The sequence below is a fragment of the Peromyscus eremicus genome, chromosome 10 (assembly GCF_949786415.1).
Source record: "Peromyscus eremicus chromosome 10, PerEre_H2_v1, whole genome shotgun sequence".
NCBI lineage: Eukaryota > Metazoa > Chordata > Mammalia > Rodentia > Cricetidae > Peromyscus > Peromyscus eremicus.
The window spans coordinates 35902728-35917854 of NC_081426.1; the positions used below are offsets into that span (position 1 = coordinate 35902728).

The following is a 15127-nucleotide window of genomic DNA, read 5'->3' on the forward strand; positions in this document are numbered from 1 at the left end:
CATCCTACCTTCTCCCTCCCCGTCACCCTAGGAGGAGGAGAACCCCAGACACATACACACACACACACACACACACACACACACACACACACACACACACACTCAGTCACACACAACTAAACCAAAACAAACAGACTACAGCCCTAGAAACAAACACCAGTGTCCAGAGCTGAGTTGGGGACAATATATACCTTTCCTGTGGCCATCAAGCAGCACCCTGTTTCATTTGTCTGTTCATTTCACAAAAGGATATTATTGAGGTTCACAATGTGTGCTAGGTTTTGCAAGGGAGAATTTCAGAGACAACCTTGGAGATCACCTCTCATAGGCCTCTTTTGTTCAAGATCAGTCTCCAGAGAAGAGGTGTGACCTTGGTAACCTCACACGTACTTCAGCGATCTATAGCCAGGACTAGATGCTGTCTTTGTTACTCATTCGCATGTCTGAGGAAACTGAGGCCAGAGATTTGCAAGCACAGGACAAAAAACAGACGTGAGGGGAGGAGGATGAGTGCAAGGGAGGTCTTGCTCCCAAGGTCACCTAAACTCCCTTCACTTCTCCCCTCTGCCTACATCTGCTCAAAGCACTACACCCTCATTGTGTGAGTCCTCTACTTAGGGCGATTTTAGATGAAGTTGCTGGAGCAACTTCTCAGTGTAAGGCATACTTTTTCCTTATACACTCCCATAAAGGCCATCAAAAAATTAGATTAGTGGTTTTGACATTTTTTTCTGCCCACTTGCTGGCCTAAGTCTCTGCATAGAGCCTCTATAGTCCTTTCTCACAGCCCATCTCAGTGTTTATAAGGTGGGAGAAGTTGTGGGACTTACCTGTCACTGAGCCAAGGTCAGGGGGAGCAAAGCCCGGCTTTATTAGACTTTGGAAAGTTTCCCAATAGGAGGTTACTTCTCACACACATACGTTGTACCAGGAAACACAGTTTGCAACAGTGTCTAACCCTGCTGAAAGCGTGAGCCGTGGCCAGTAACCCACACCTAATACATCACCATAAATCTTCCTCCCATCACCTTTTCTCCTCTCCTCACTCCTCTGCAGTGAGGCATGGGAGGGTACTGAAAGAGGCACCGACTCCTTACTGCAGGAGAGAAAAACGAACATGCTGTACCCTGTGCTGCCTGCTGCTCGGATTTACCACACAGTAGGAGTTGTGCCTGTGTTATAGAAGGACCTCAGACTCCTAGAACAATGGGTACCTTAAAAATTCATCTATATGTGTCTCTCAGTTCAGAATAGAGAAGGCAGGAGGAGGCAGATGAAGCAGAGAACCACCCTGAGAAGTCCTCTGAAGCCACCACCCACCTGGCTTTGCTCACTGAGCACTACTACCTCCAAACAAAATTAACAGCTCTGTGTAACCAGGGCTGAGGTTTCTACAGGATGATACCTACAATGGCCTTTACCCCAGGACCTTATAATGACAGAGTTCATTCTAAATGAAATCAAGCTACAGTGACCTGAGCTTGCATTTAGAGAAAAACCATCAGCTTGTAGTTTTTCCTTTTTAAGAAGCATATTAGCAGTCTCAGCATGGTAAGGCCAGACTCTGGCCCACTCTGGATTCTTTATCTTCTATACAGGGTTGATCCTCTTTGGGTCCCACATAGTCCTCCCTTGTGATCTGTCACTTCCTTTCTGGCTGCAAGGTCATATTTTAAGCTTTAACGTGTGCTTTCCTCTAAGCGTCTTTGTTATAGCAATCACAGGCCAGTTTTATATTTGAAAGAAAATATAAAATGGTCAGATGGGGGTGTCTAATATACAAACGGATTAGCCTCATTGGTTGGAAACAGAGTGACTTGAATTTCCTGTGTAATGTTAATAAACACCCTATGTGGAGTGGTCAGAATGTTCCCTGCCTCACCATTTTATGCCTCTGCTCCATGGAGCACATTAGCCTTGAGAAATGAGTCTGCAGGGAGCTGTTGAGACATTGGGATTTCTTTTTTAATATAGCCAATCTCATGCAATAACTTTCCGGAAAATAATTTGCCTAAATTAAATGAATGATTTCCCATGGACAGAGTTCTAAATCCCAGTCTAATGAGCTTGGGTCCCTTTGAAGAACATTTAATCTTCCAAATGCTGGATATTAACTCCTTACCCCAAGGCACTTGGATAAAGACTTTCCACCATTACAATCAACAGAAGGCAGAGACAGGCCACCAAAGAGGAGAATATGCCTGTACACTGTACATTTGACAAGGAGTAGATGTCCAGACTATATAAGGAACTTCAAAATCCCAATAGCAAATGAGTAATTCAATTAAAGAATAGGCCATAGCTCTAAAAATACATCTCCCAAAAGAAGCCTTCTAATTCACTAACAGATATGTGAAAAATTGTTCAACCTCTACAATCTCTGAGAAAATGCAGTGCACAACATGATACTATCTCACCCATTGCCTAATATAAAAAAGACTAGCAGTAACACTGTGGAGAAAGGGGGTTCTTCACATGTTGTTGGTGAGTTTTCTAGTTTCTTTCCTCTGTTGCTATGGAAAAAAAAAAAACTCTGACCAAAACCAGCCTGGGGGAAGAGAGAGTTTATTTCATCTTACCCTTACAGTTCATCTTTGACAAAAGTCAGGCAGGATCCTGGAGGCAGGAACCATGGAGGGATACTGTTTACTGGCTTGCTCCTCTTGGGTTGCTCAGTTATCTTTCTAATACAGCCTAGGTTGACTTACCCAGGGATAGCACTATCCATAGTGGTATGGGTCCTTCTACATAGATTTGCAAGTAGTAAAATGCTTCAAAGACATGTCCACAGGTCCAGTCTCATCATGATGATTCTTCAGTTGAGGGTCCCTCTTTCCAGATGACTCTAAGTCTGTGTCAAGATGAAGCTAACTAGAACAGTACAAGTGTAAATTAGTTCAGCCATTATGGAAAAATATCAAGATTTCTCATAAATTTAATAGCAATCTCAGTCCTGGGTATATATCCAAAAGAAACAAAATTAGTAAGTCAAAAATACAAGTGCATTCCCATTTTTTGTGCCGTATTAGTCACAACAACTAAGAAGCAGAAGGGCCAACATTCCCATCCACTGATGAACAGATAAAGAGGATTGGTACAGATACTCAGTGGAGTACTTTTCAAACAAGAAAAAAGATGAGGTCTTTCTATTTGTGGTAACATGGACGGAACTGGATCATTATTTTATGTGAAATAAGCCAGACACAGAAAGACGGCTGTTATATTATCTCATTTATAATCGAAGTCTAAGAGAGTTGCTCTCATAGAAGTTTAGCATTGGGAGTCTGTGGAGAATGCTTAGGGAGAAAGGGGTGAGGTGAAGTTGATCAATAGCTATTAAGTTTATATCTGTACTGTGGTGGGAGGTTCAAGTATGCCATTGCACAGTAGGGTGACAATAGACAACAATAAAATCCTATATAATTCAGAAACCTAGAAGAAGAGATTTTGAATTTTTTTCACCAGAAGGAACTCCTTGAGGTATGTGTGTTTACACTGACTAAATATTGCACAATGTATACAATACTAAAATATTATTGGTACAACTTTATGAATCATTTAAAAGTAAGTTTTAAAAAAGATTATTCACAAAAAAAGAATTTACAATGTTCTTTCATTCTTATTATACACATTTATTCTTATAATACACATATTATACACATTTCAGCAGCAAACGTAGATCCATGCATACATGGTGCTGTGGTTTGGACGTGGAATGTGCCACACAAGCTGTGTCTAAGCACTTGGTACTCAGCAAAACTGTATGGAGAGGTTATGGAGTCTTTGGAACAGAGTCTAACTGATAGACAGAGCTCACTGTGAGTGGACCTTGAAGGTTACAGCCCTGATATATTTCTGGTCCCAGCTCTCAATTTGTCAGTGCCAGCATTTAACCAGACACAAGTTCCCACAACAACAGACTAACCAATCCAGCTGCTCTGCCTTCAGGATAGCACCCCTGAACTGAGAGACACAATGAACCTTTACTTCATTACATTACTTTTGTCAGGGATTATATCACAGCAATGAGAAAAGGAAAAGATACACATATGTCTCTAAGGCCAAAGCTGAGCACTTAACCTTTATACTACAATGCTCAGGAACCTATGGGATAGAATAGTGCATCACCTCTACATTGTATTGTTGAGAACCTACCTCCTAAATACAAGCCATGTTATCTAGAAAGCAACATCCCCAGTTCCATCCTGTTAAAAACTGCCTAGTAATCACATGGCTGCTTCCATCTCTAATGTCTCTGAACCATTTGTCTTTTGGTTTTCAAAGTTTCAACACTTTGGCAAGTTCTTGCCAAGTCTTTAGAAGAAAGTAAAATCTTTTGAATGACAAGATTTCCTTTTGAGAAAAGAGGAAACGACATGGGTAAGTAAAGGAGCATTTTATCCTGATGAAAGGAATTCGCAGAAGACAATTCAGCTGAGTGTCTTTGAGGCCAACAGGTCCAAACATGAGAACTAGTTTGCTTTTTTCATATGCCTATCAGCCAGGTCTATTCTAGCTTCCTGGGTCTTACTCTCTATTCTTGATGCCCACTCCTTACACTTTTCTACCTGATTCCAGACTGTAAACTTAGTCCATCCTTTGGAAGTATGTTTAAAAAAAAATAGTAATTAAAAGATAGAGCTTGACATAATGTACATGATCTGAGACAAAAGACTGAAATATCATGAGGTTGGCATAACATTTGAGGTAAGACCTGAGAGATGGTGGGAAACCAATAAAGCATAATAGGACAGAGATACTATCAGCACTCTGCACGAAGGTTCTGAGACCAAAGTAAAACTCAGAAAACAAAATAGAGAAAAACTGCTCCAGAAGCTGTCTCATACTCTAATGGGCACACACACACACACACACACACACACACACACACACACACACACGTTTGGTTCCTCAGGTGAGTAACTGCTGGATGGGCCAGCTGACAGGTGGGAAATCCTTGCACAGAGCTATGACAAGGGGAAGTCTGTGGGAAAAGGTGCTGTTATTTAGCTGGCCCACCCCTACTGAGTGAGTCCAAAGTTTCCCTTGGATTCATTCCCACCTGAACTTCCACTCTTGTGAGCTAAAAGGGCCTTTCACATTCATGTTTTATACAAAGAAAGAGATGCGGGTTAAGTAGCAGCTGCTCAGAGTTGGGTGTAGAGACAAAACACATACACATACATGTGTGGTTGTAAAATGATTATATTTTTAAAAGAAACTTAAAACCTTCCATCCATGCTTCTCAGAATTGCAATCCAGCTAAAGAGTGTTGGGTAAGCAAAACACTTTATGAGAGATGGCGAGAGGAATGAGAGCATGTTCCACAAAGCAGGGTGTTGACTGAGGAGGTGATAGACCCTTGCCACTGGCTGAGTACCCAGCCCAGAGGCACAAACTCTGCTTACACTGGGATTTCATGTTGAAGTGGAACCACAGCCTTGTGGGTCTAGGAAAATTCTTCCTGACATCAGCATTCACTGCAATCATTCATTTAATAAATAACTGCTGAGTACCTACTATGTGTCTGTCCCTATTTGAATCTAAAAATTCATGAGTGGAGAAAAACATATCTCTTGTAGATTTATGTTCTGATGGGGCAAAGACAGACAGTAACTAAACAGCAGGAAGCACGGTCAGGGTGTCAGACATTGTTACCTCCACAGAAGCACCGGAGCCAGAAAAGGAATTAAGAATTGCTGAAAGGGCTGCTTCCAGCCAAGGTGGAGGAATAGAGGCCAGGCTCACCACTTTCACTTTAAACCGCCGAAACTCTGAACAACATAAGGGATACAGTGGTCTTCAAGCCACAGCTTACTTCTTGAAGGGTTTCTAGTGTAGTGTAAGGGGCAGAAAAGGAACACAGGCAGAGTCTAACATCCTCTCTGACTTGAGAAAGGGATGCTGTGTAGTGCCTAGAGAGATTGCAGCAGATTGAATAATCAGAAAAGTATGCCAGAGAGTGTAGATGAATTTTTAAACAGTCTTATTAAATAAGAAACACAGAGCCAAATGCAGAGGTAATAGCTGAAGAGATCAGAGAAATAGCTAACAGCCACGACTAGCCTTAGCTTACCACCACCCTGTAGCTTATCACCACACTGTAGCTTCCCCAGAGAGAGCTTCTTCCTGTCTAACCTGTGCTTTTATTGCCTTCCTGTTCTGCCTTCTCATTGGCTTTACGCCCATCCACATGACTTCCTCGTCACTGCCTGTCTATACAGACCTCCAGGTCTCTATGGTTGATACTGGTATTAAAGGCGTGTGTCACCACATTTGGCTGTTCTTGAACACACAGAGACTCTGCCTGCCATGTGATCAGGTTACGGGTGTATGCTACCACCCCCTGACTTCTGTTTTATGGCTCACTATGACCTCTGATCTCCAGGCAAACTTTATTTATTAACATACAAATAAAATATCACATTTCAGCAAAAATAAAATATCACCACAAGAGAGGACAGCTGTTCACAGAAAACTCAGGAGGTCTTCAGGGTCCACCTTGAGTACTTAACAGAGTACTGATCACCACCTACACATAGGTGATCAGTACTGGGGAAAACTTATTCAGACTGGGGAAAAAATGACCTTGAGATGGCAATGTGCTTGTTATGCTCAAGAAGCCTTGTGCAACTTTAGGGGTCCAAAAAGAATGGTAAGAAAATCAGGGAGGTCATGGAAGTCAGTCAGAGTAGGGACTTAGTAGCATTGGAAAGAGGTTAGCTTTACTCCAAGAGAGCTGTGTTCATAACAGAATCTTGAGGACAGATGTGGCACGGTGTGACATATTTATTTTAAAAGAGAATTGCCTTAGGTACTTTTTATGAAGACTGTCCTAAAAATGTACATTTATTAAAAAGTTAGATCTCAGACTGGTACTACTGAGAGATGCTGTGGCCCTTTTCGAGATAGAACCAACTTGGAGGTAGAATCACTGGAGTGTATCCTCTAAGGAGACTGTGGAACAAAGTCTTTACTAATTTAGGACTCCAAGAAAGACCATTCTCTCCCCAGTATTTTCTTTTTATAGTACTGGTGTGGAAATATCTTGAGTCCACAGTTTTATAGAGAAAGCAAAATACAAAAAAGAAGTTGTTATTGTCCTCTAATCTGAATTTTAACTCTTAGAAAGAACCCATGTTCTCTGTGACTCAGCCTTATTTTCTAGAAGTCTTTAAATTATATTGTGATCTTTTTGTAATTATCACTCATGAACATTTTCTTTTTGGAAACCTCATCAGTAGGATAGTAACAAGTCCAGATAGAATTTAGATATTCTTGGTTCTTCAGACCAACTGTCACCAATATCCCTCTGGAGTCATATCTTATTAACAACAGAGGAGTATTAACATATAATTTATCATATTGATGAACAAACAAATGTGTCATCTTACATTTTAAATAATGTGTAATAATTCATTGTTTATTGTTGACCTTTGTTATGGTTTGAATGCTCACATGTTTGAACAGTGGGTCTCCAGGTGATGGCACTGTATAAGGAAGCTGTGGAATGTTTAAGAGGTTGAAATTCTCTGGAGGAAGTGGGTCAGTGGGAGTGGGCCTTGAAGCCTTATGGCCCTGCCCTACTTCCTGTTCACCCTCTGCTTCCTGAGTGTGGATGCAACATGACCAGCCAGCTTCCTGCTCCTCCCACTGTGTCATCTCTGCCTAGTGCCATGTCTTCCCTGATGTGAAAGACTGTATCCCTCTGGAACTCTAAGAGAAAAATAAATTTTTACTCCCTTGAGTTGCTTTTATCAGGATATTTTATAATAGCGACAAAAAAGTAACTAAGACAGTTCTAACTCTTAGTAAAGGTGAATAGAAACCTAATCAGGTTAAAGAAAACTGGTCTTAAAATTAACTAACAGAATCACCCCTAAATGTAGTACATGAGATGAATTCCTATTAAAATTCACTTTGTCATTCATGTAGAGCTTTTGGACAATGCAATAAGACTAAACAAAGAAATAAGACTCATAAATGTTTAAAAATAAGGAGGCAACTTTGTATGGAAAGTATGTTATTGTAGATTAATAAAATATGATAAAAGGCTGGGTATGTGTGGCATATGCCTTTAATTCTACCACTCAGGAGGCAGAAGCAGGTGGATCTCTGTGAATTAAGGGCTATTTTGTTCTACATAGTAAGTTCTATAATAAGAAACTGTTAACTAAGAAGATAGTTCAGCAATGTGATTTCTTTTATCGTCTGTTTTTAAATGATTATTTTTATACATAAAACAATGAATTAGAAGATGCAGCAAAAAAGATGTCTTTTATAAAAGTAAAACCCTTTAACTGTTTAATGAATATCCATCAAAAATAAATGCATTCAGTTTATGTGATTGGCACTTAAACACTATTTATAGTATTTAGCCTATCGAGAACTTAGCAAACGTTGATAGTTTGATTACAAAAGTATCTAAGGAATACCAGAAAGTATTAAGGGAGGCAGGTCAGGGGAGAGCCACTGACATAATCCAGGCAGGAGATGGAACGGTGCTGAAGCAGGAAGGGGGCAATGGACACTGCAAAGAGGAAAACACTTAGCTAACATTTTAAGACCTAGAATTTGACAAAATGGTTTCAACTAAATGAGACATGAGGGAACCTTTTCAGGATGATGCTGGCCTTCACAAGCCACTAGGGAAGACTGAGAAAGCAAACCCAAGGGCAGAATCTGGAGAAGGAGCAAAGATCTCTCTTTCTTGAGAAGTGTTAGAGCTGAGGTGCTGAGGTATCAAGGTGAAAAGCCAACACCCTTGATGTTTCATTCGAACTTAAGCAAGCGATGATTTCATTCATTGTACTTACTCAATGAAAATAATAGAGATCTTGGCCATAAATGGATACTTACTGTCATTGACCCCAGACTTTCAGGAATAGATGTGAATGGACAAAATGGGACAAGAAAACTGGCAAAAAAAAAATCACCAACATTCAGCATCTATGAGGACAGAAGACCCATGAAGGAATGTGAGACTGAGTAATAAATAAAAGTAAAATGGAAAACTAGTCTGGCTTCTGAATGACCTGTGAGGAGGGAAGGCTCATTGACCTAAGGAAAGGGAATGATAAAAATAATGTGAAGTTTGGAAAGAGAGCACTGGGTTCCAAATCCCAAAAGAAAATTATAAGTTTTGCTTAAATGATGTTAGAATAAATGAATCTAAGAATAAAAAAGAAGAATTTAGATATAGCTCCATGATAGAGCACTTGCTCAGCATATACAAAATCCCAAGTTCAATATCCAGCACCACAAAAAGGAGGAAGGGACAAAGGAAAGGAAGAAGGGGGGAGACCAATGAAGAAAACAAAAAAAATACAATTTAAATTTGTTTATGAAAGAAAGCTGTAAACTTCTTACCATAGTATGCAAGGAAGGGTTTTTAGTGGGATAACCATCTCCCTTCAGTGGTTTTAGGGGAATCCTTATCTAAGGATCAGGGGCATTCTCTTCTGTCTATCATACCCCTAATTAGTAGATACTTCTAAAATGCAGAGCAGGAAAATAATTCAGAAATCACAGAGACACAGCTAAGTCATGGTGTACTACACAAGAACTGGTGTGAAGATATAGCCAGACTGAGCCTCACACACTGAGAAGAGAATGTGGGAGATGATGATACATCCCATGAGGATTGCAGCGGATGCCAAGGTTAAAAGGTGATTCCGTTCACCTAGGCCACTGTGAGAAAATATTACAGAGGATAGTCCGCAGACAGCACAGCCTTATTGTCCTGGAAGAAGTGCCACATCAAGGGGATCTGACATCTCATGGAGGCCTATTTTTATTCTCATAGATGCTCCTTTCCCTTGTGAGGCTTCACATGCTCGGAGGGAAAAGCAGGTCCCTGGAGAAAGGACTAATATTGCCTGTGTTCTCCATCATGACCTCATCACCAAGATTCCACCTCCTACCACCATTTGGGCTATAGCAAGTGGGGAAATGTAATGTGTAAACAGAGGATGTATGACAGATCCATTAGCCAAAGCCTTGTTAGACTGAATGATGCAGAACTGAGAAGATAAAAACCATAGTTCGCCTGGCCAAGAAGAAGCCATGATATATTTTTGAGCAGATGAGCAATGAGTAGATAGATACCAGGAAGCCTGGAAGCAAGAGGAACTAAAAAAAAAATAAAAAAATAAAAATTTATAAGTCTAGAACAGCTAAGCCCAAAGAGATAGAAGAGATCTGTGACAGAGACCACAAGAACAATAAATGTGATGTACTCTTAGGTGAAGGCATAAAAATCTCTGATGATCAGGCAAAAATAAAAGACAAGATAATCATCTCTCAGAATAAAACCCTTCATCTCTTGGGCTTCGTAGATAAATCTCCTTAGTATTCTTGGGAAACTAGTATTATTAATGTCATTAACATGTTTAAACCCTCCAAGTATTTTCCCACATCCACTAGTCTTGATTTTCATAATCACCATGAGAGGCAACAGGAGTATTCTACTGTCTCCATTTTAAAGATGGAGACACTATAGTCCAAAGAGGTTACTTGGTTTCTCAAAGTCATTTTGTTAGTGACAGATTTAATCTACCAGGCCTAATCACTATACAATAACCACACCTCTGGTTGTCATTCTCTGATAATGAGCCATCAACTTGATTAAAATGACTCTACGGGTTGAATTGGCTTAGAAAGCCCATTGGAAAGGTCACTGTGGCTTGGTGTAAGTTTATTTAATAAATATTTTTCTTATTTGGAGGTTTTAATTTTAAGTATGTGGTCTACTCTTTTTTTTGTATGATTATTTGCTCAAAAAAAATTTAGTCAGCAACACACCTCATAAAAATTTAATATGTTTCAGAGCTCCTTTTACTGTTTAAAAAGCACAAATCAGTCATTCTTGAATTTTGAATACACTGCCCCTATAATTAGGCTCTCTCTGAGGAAGGTCCTTCCAAACCCTAAAATGAAATGGCTCTGGCTCTTTTTTTAAGGAAAACAACATTGAAGTGGAGGGTTGTCTTAGATTATTCCTTACTTTACACCAAAGATCTAAACACCAGCCCCTCAGACACACTGTGGTTGTCCATCACTTACATATTTATCTCTTAGATGCCATCATGAAGATGCCTAGCTCTCAAGGATAGCTTTCAGAACAGAAGAGCAATAGATGGTGGCTTGGGGTCAGGATAGCTTTGAGTCCCAATCCTAGCTTCTCAGTATCCTTAAACATACAATCTTGTTTAACAAGTTAACTGTCACCTCAGAGTATCAGTTTCTTGCATCTATCATAAAACTCCAAGTTTGCTATCACAGCATTTTTGCATGGGTGCAGTAACTGTAAAACCGTGAGCCTGGAGGGGTCTTCACTCAATATTTATTACCTATAAAACAAGATTTGCCAGGAAAGCCATCACTGGGCTCACAGCCCCACTTAGTTATAGGATTAACAATTTGACCTCCCAAGCCATGCTCTTACCAAGCCCAGAGATTTATGTTAATGGATTCTTACCAGTCAAATGCTTTGAGCAATGAGCTGGTAAGGTTTATTCAAAGTTGGAGGGCAACAGCCATGGTCTTTTCAATTCTTTCAATCAAACATTGTCCTTGGAACTCTTAGCTAATCTGGAAATTGAGAATACAGATAAAATGAACAGTAGTGTCACTCTACTGGGACTAACTTGCAGATCAAGAAATAAGCAAGAAGGAGTCACAGTGATATGTATCCTGCAAAGTACTGAAATGAGGATTGTGGGTGCACATTGGGAACCACTGTGGATAGGGTACAGTGCCTATTGTGAAAATGTGGCATTTAATCTGAAAATCTATTGATGAAGACTGATAAATGTGAAAATCAAGAGAGTGCCAGAGCAGAGAAAGCAACTCACGCCGAGACACTGAAAAATGGGAATCCACTTGGGCTCTTGTGAATGAGGAAGAACACAGATGTGTCCAGGCAGGAGGACAGTGGGAGTCTCAGAACAAACAGGTGGTGATAAAAGGGGAGTGTGGGGGAGGAAAATATTGGTTTACAGTGTGCCAGGTAGGACTGTGCTCTAGGAGGAACGAGTCCATAAGAGCAGTTTGCTAAGGTATGAGACCCATGTGGAGTCATATAACTGAAAGTTCCAGTCCTTATAATTTTGGCAATAGAAAAATTTTTCTCAACATCCAACAACCAAAAATTAATTCAAAATAAAAGGCATAATGAATCCAAGATGTTTCTGGTAACCTTCTCCCATAGTCCTGAACACAAGGCATTTTCACTTTGCACTGTGCATACCCTCACGCCACACCAACAAACACTGTCTGAAGAAACACCTCTACTGAGATTGGAGAGTATTAGATGCTATGAATTGTTATATCTTTGCCTTATTTATACTTTTCTGCTCTTATAGAAACATGATTTTTTGATTAGTGAAAACAAAGACTCAATATTTTCCTACCATCATCCCTCAGTATGCAAGTACTAAGTTAATATATCTTTGGATTTTAGTATTAGAATGTTTGGTTTTAAATTTTTCTGCTTGAATTTCTAACTTGAGCTTCAATTTACTTCAATCATGAAGTGAATTTTGAGGACAGAATTTCCAACAATTTTTGAAATGGCCCTAGACATAGTTCTGCCTTTTTTCTGTGTATTTATAAAATGTAGAGTCAAAATGTCAGTATCAACTCTGGAAAATATTGAAGATGCTGTATATTCTGCAGCCTCATACACTCAACTGAGGTTTTCTTCTTTATGGAAAAGTAAAATAAGCACATCTATTGCATTAGTATGAAAAATTGGCATGCATCTTTAAGAAATAGCAAAATATGTATAGTAAAGAATTGTTTTAAAATAAATTTTGTAATGACTTGCTATTTGCACTGTTTGGCTTGTATATTTGTGTAATGTACCTACATACTCAGGGTCATGTAAAACTTTCTTGGGCCAAAGGGAGTCTGAATTATAGGATAAGAACAGAGAAGCATCATAGCTTAAGTGTTTTCAAAGTTGGCTTAGTCTGCTCTTTGGAAGGCAAGGACAGGGTGGGACATCTCTATAGATCAAGAGAAGACCAGATTGGAAAAAAAAAGGGTGAATCAACAATGGAGGTCGTGGTGGAAATGGACAGGAAACATTCAGAAAGTACTTGAGGAACTGAGTTGATAAGAGGTAGAAGGCAGACATAATGAACAAACAACTCAAGACTAACTCTAGAATGATGGTTTGGTCAGGAGGGTGACCACAGTCCTGTTACCAAGGACAGAAATGTGGGGGAAGGAAAATTGATGAGGGGATTTTAAATGCTTTCTGGTTGTTTTATTAGTATTTTTTTTCTGTGTGTGTGTGTGGCGGGGGGGGGGGAGAGGGAGGAAGAGAGGGAGAAAGGGGGAAAGGGAGAGAAGGAGAAAGAGAGAGAGAATAAATACCAGGGAGGTCAGAGGGCAACATTTGGGAATTTGTTCTCTCTTTCTACTATTGGTACCAGGAATCAAACTCAGGCTTGTGTAACAAGCATTTTCACATGCTGAACCATCTTAATGACTTTCTGATTGCTTCATTAAAAGACATATGCAAAGCCCTTCTTTTTTGTCTTTACAGTCATAGTCTTACTGAACAAATATGAGGTGCCTCATGTGTGTTTCATGTGGGTGTCACCTACATCCATGGGAAGGCCCTCTCTCTTGAGTTAAGCCTTCCAGGAAACACTCAGAGGTGTGCTTCCACTGTGATTCTAAAGACAGCCTGTTGAAAATGAAGACTGACCATCCCACCATGATGAAGCAAAGCCTCTCACCCCATGGACAAAAGTAATGTGTGCTGTATCCATGAAGTCTTTAATATCCAAAAAATGAAAATGACTTACATTATAAGATTGGAATCACCTTCACCATTCCACATGATATAATGTAAAAATGAAGTACTCTCATGGGAGCATTTTGAATGTTGCCTGCTAGGCAAACATACATTTCATCAAAGGGAGTTCGTGTCAGAAGGTAAGACTCACAAAAATAGAGATTCAGCCTGTGCTAGTCAACAACACAACAGTCAGCATCTGAAATGAATACAGGGTGAATAAATGAATCATGTAATGAAGGTCATAAACATCTAAATAAAGACCTCAGAACAAGATGAGGATGGTCCATTGGTTACACATCTTCCTTATTCATCTTCAGAGGTCCATTTCAGCCTATCTTGCAGTGGGTACACAATGGGGTGTCTAGTGAGTTGAAGTTTCTGTACACTAGACTGCAAGTCAGCAACAGTGAACTCACAAACACTATTCAGCAGCAGTCACATTGCTCAATACTATTGAGCACATCTAGCTTTTAGAGGACCTGGAATCTCACAGGAAAGCATCCCATTTCTTAGATCTGACTCATTCACTAATGTGTTCTCAGTAGATGTTGTTACATGAACAAACAAACCAATTGATGAATACATATGAAAACACACATGGAGAGATCATAAAGCAAAATTCACAAGTTCTTAAGCAACAATTCATAAAAAGAATCTCCAAATTAAAAAGCAGCATGTCTAGCTATGTCACTCAATTCCCGCAGATGTGGACAGTCTACAATTTCTCTACATTTGGAATGGCATACAGGACAGGAATAGAAGGAATGAAAGTTGCAAAGTGCCAGCTATAGGTGCTACCTGGAGGCTGCAGTCTACCCACTCTTCTCCCCTCCCCTCTCTCTGAACACCCTCTCCAGTTCTTCGTAAGTTGGCATCTAGGAACTCAGGATCAGAAGCACAGGCTCTTTAACTGAGCACATAGCTTGATAAGTTAAAAAAAAAAAAACAACCAATAGCTGTATAAGGCCCATGTACAGCCTGCATTTCCTCAGCTTTGATGCATCTCTGAAGACACTTCTTTATCTTAACATGGGGACTTTCCTGTCATGAGTGCCATAAGGATATTATAACTATATTGGGAAAGTGCCTAACTCTTAATAGATGCAATATTACATTTATAGGTAAATTCTATGGTGACTAATTTAAAGTAATTAAGCAGGGTCTTGCTTTACATCATTAACAAATACCTGAGGTAATCAAATTATAAGGTGAAAAGCTTTGTTTTGGCTCATAGTTTTGGAGACTCTTGTCCATGACTATTTGGTCTCAGAAGCTTATAAGGATAGGAGCACAGTAGAGCAAAGTCTCTCATCT

The 15127-nt window shown here is 39.8% G+C and overlaps 1 protein-coding gene across 5 annotated transcripts in view; it reads right to left on the bottom strand.

Annotated features, from left to right (window-relative positions):
- Rab28 (RAB28, member RAS oncogene family) overlaps positions 1 to 15127 on the bottom strand; it is a 186147-nt gene that overhangs the window by 13487 nt on the left and 157533 nt on the right. For 4 of the 5 annotated variants that reach the window (XR_009381865.1, XR_009381859.1, XR_009381860.1 and 1 more), the window contains one exon: positions 2709 to 2871. The gene's annotated coding sequence lies outside the window, so the exon portion shown is untranslated. Of the gene's footprint in view, positions 1 to 2549; positions 2872 to 15127 lie in introns of those variants that run through there. The other variant, XR_009381862.1, reaches the window with a different exon arrangement.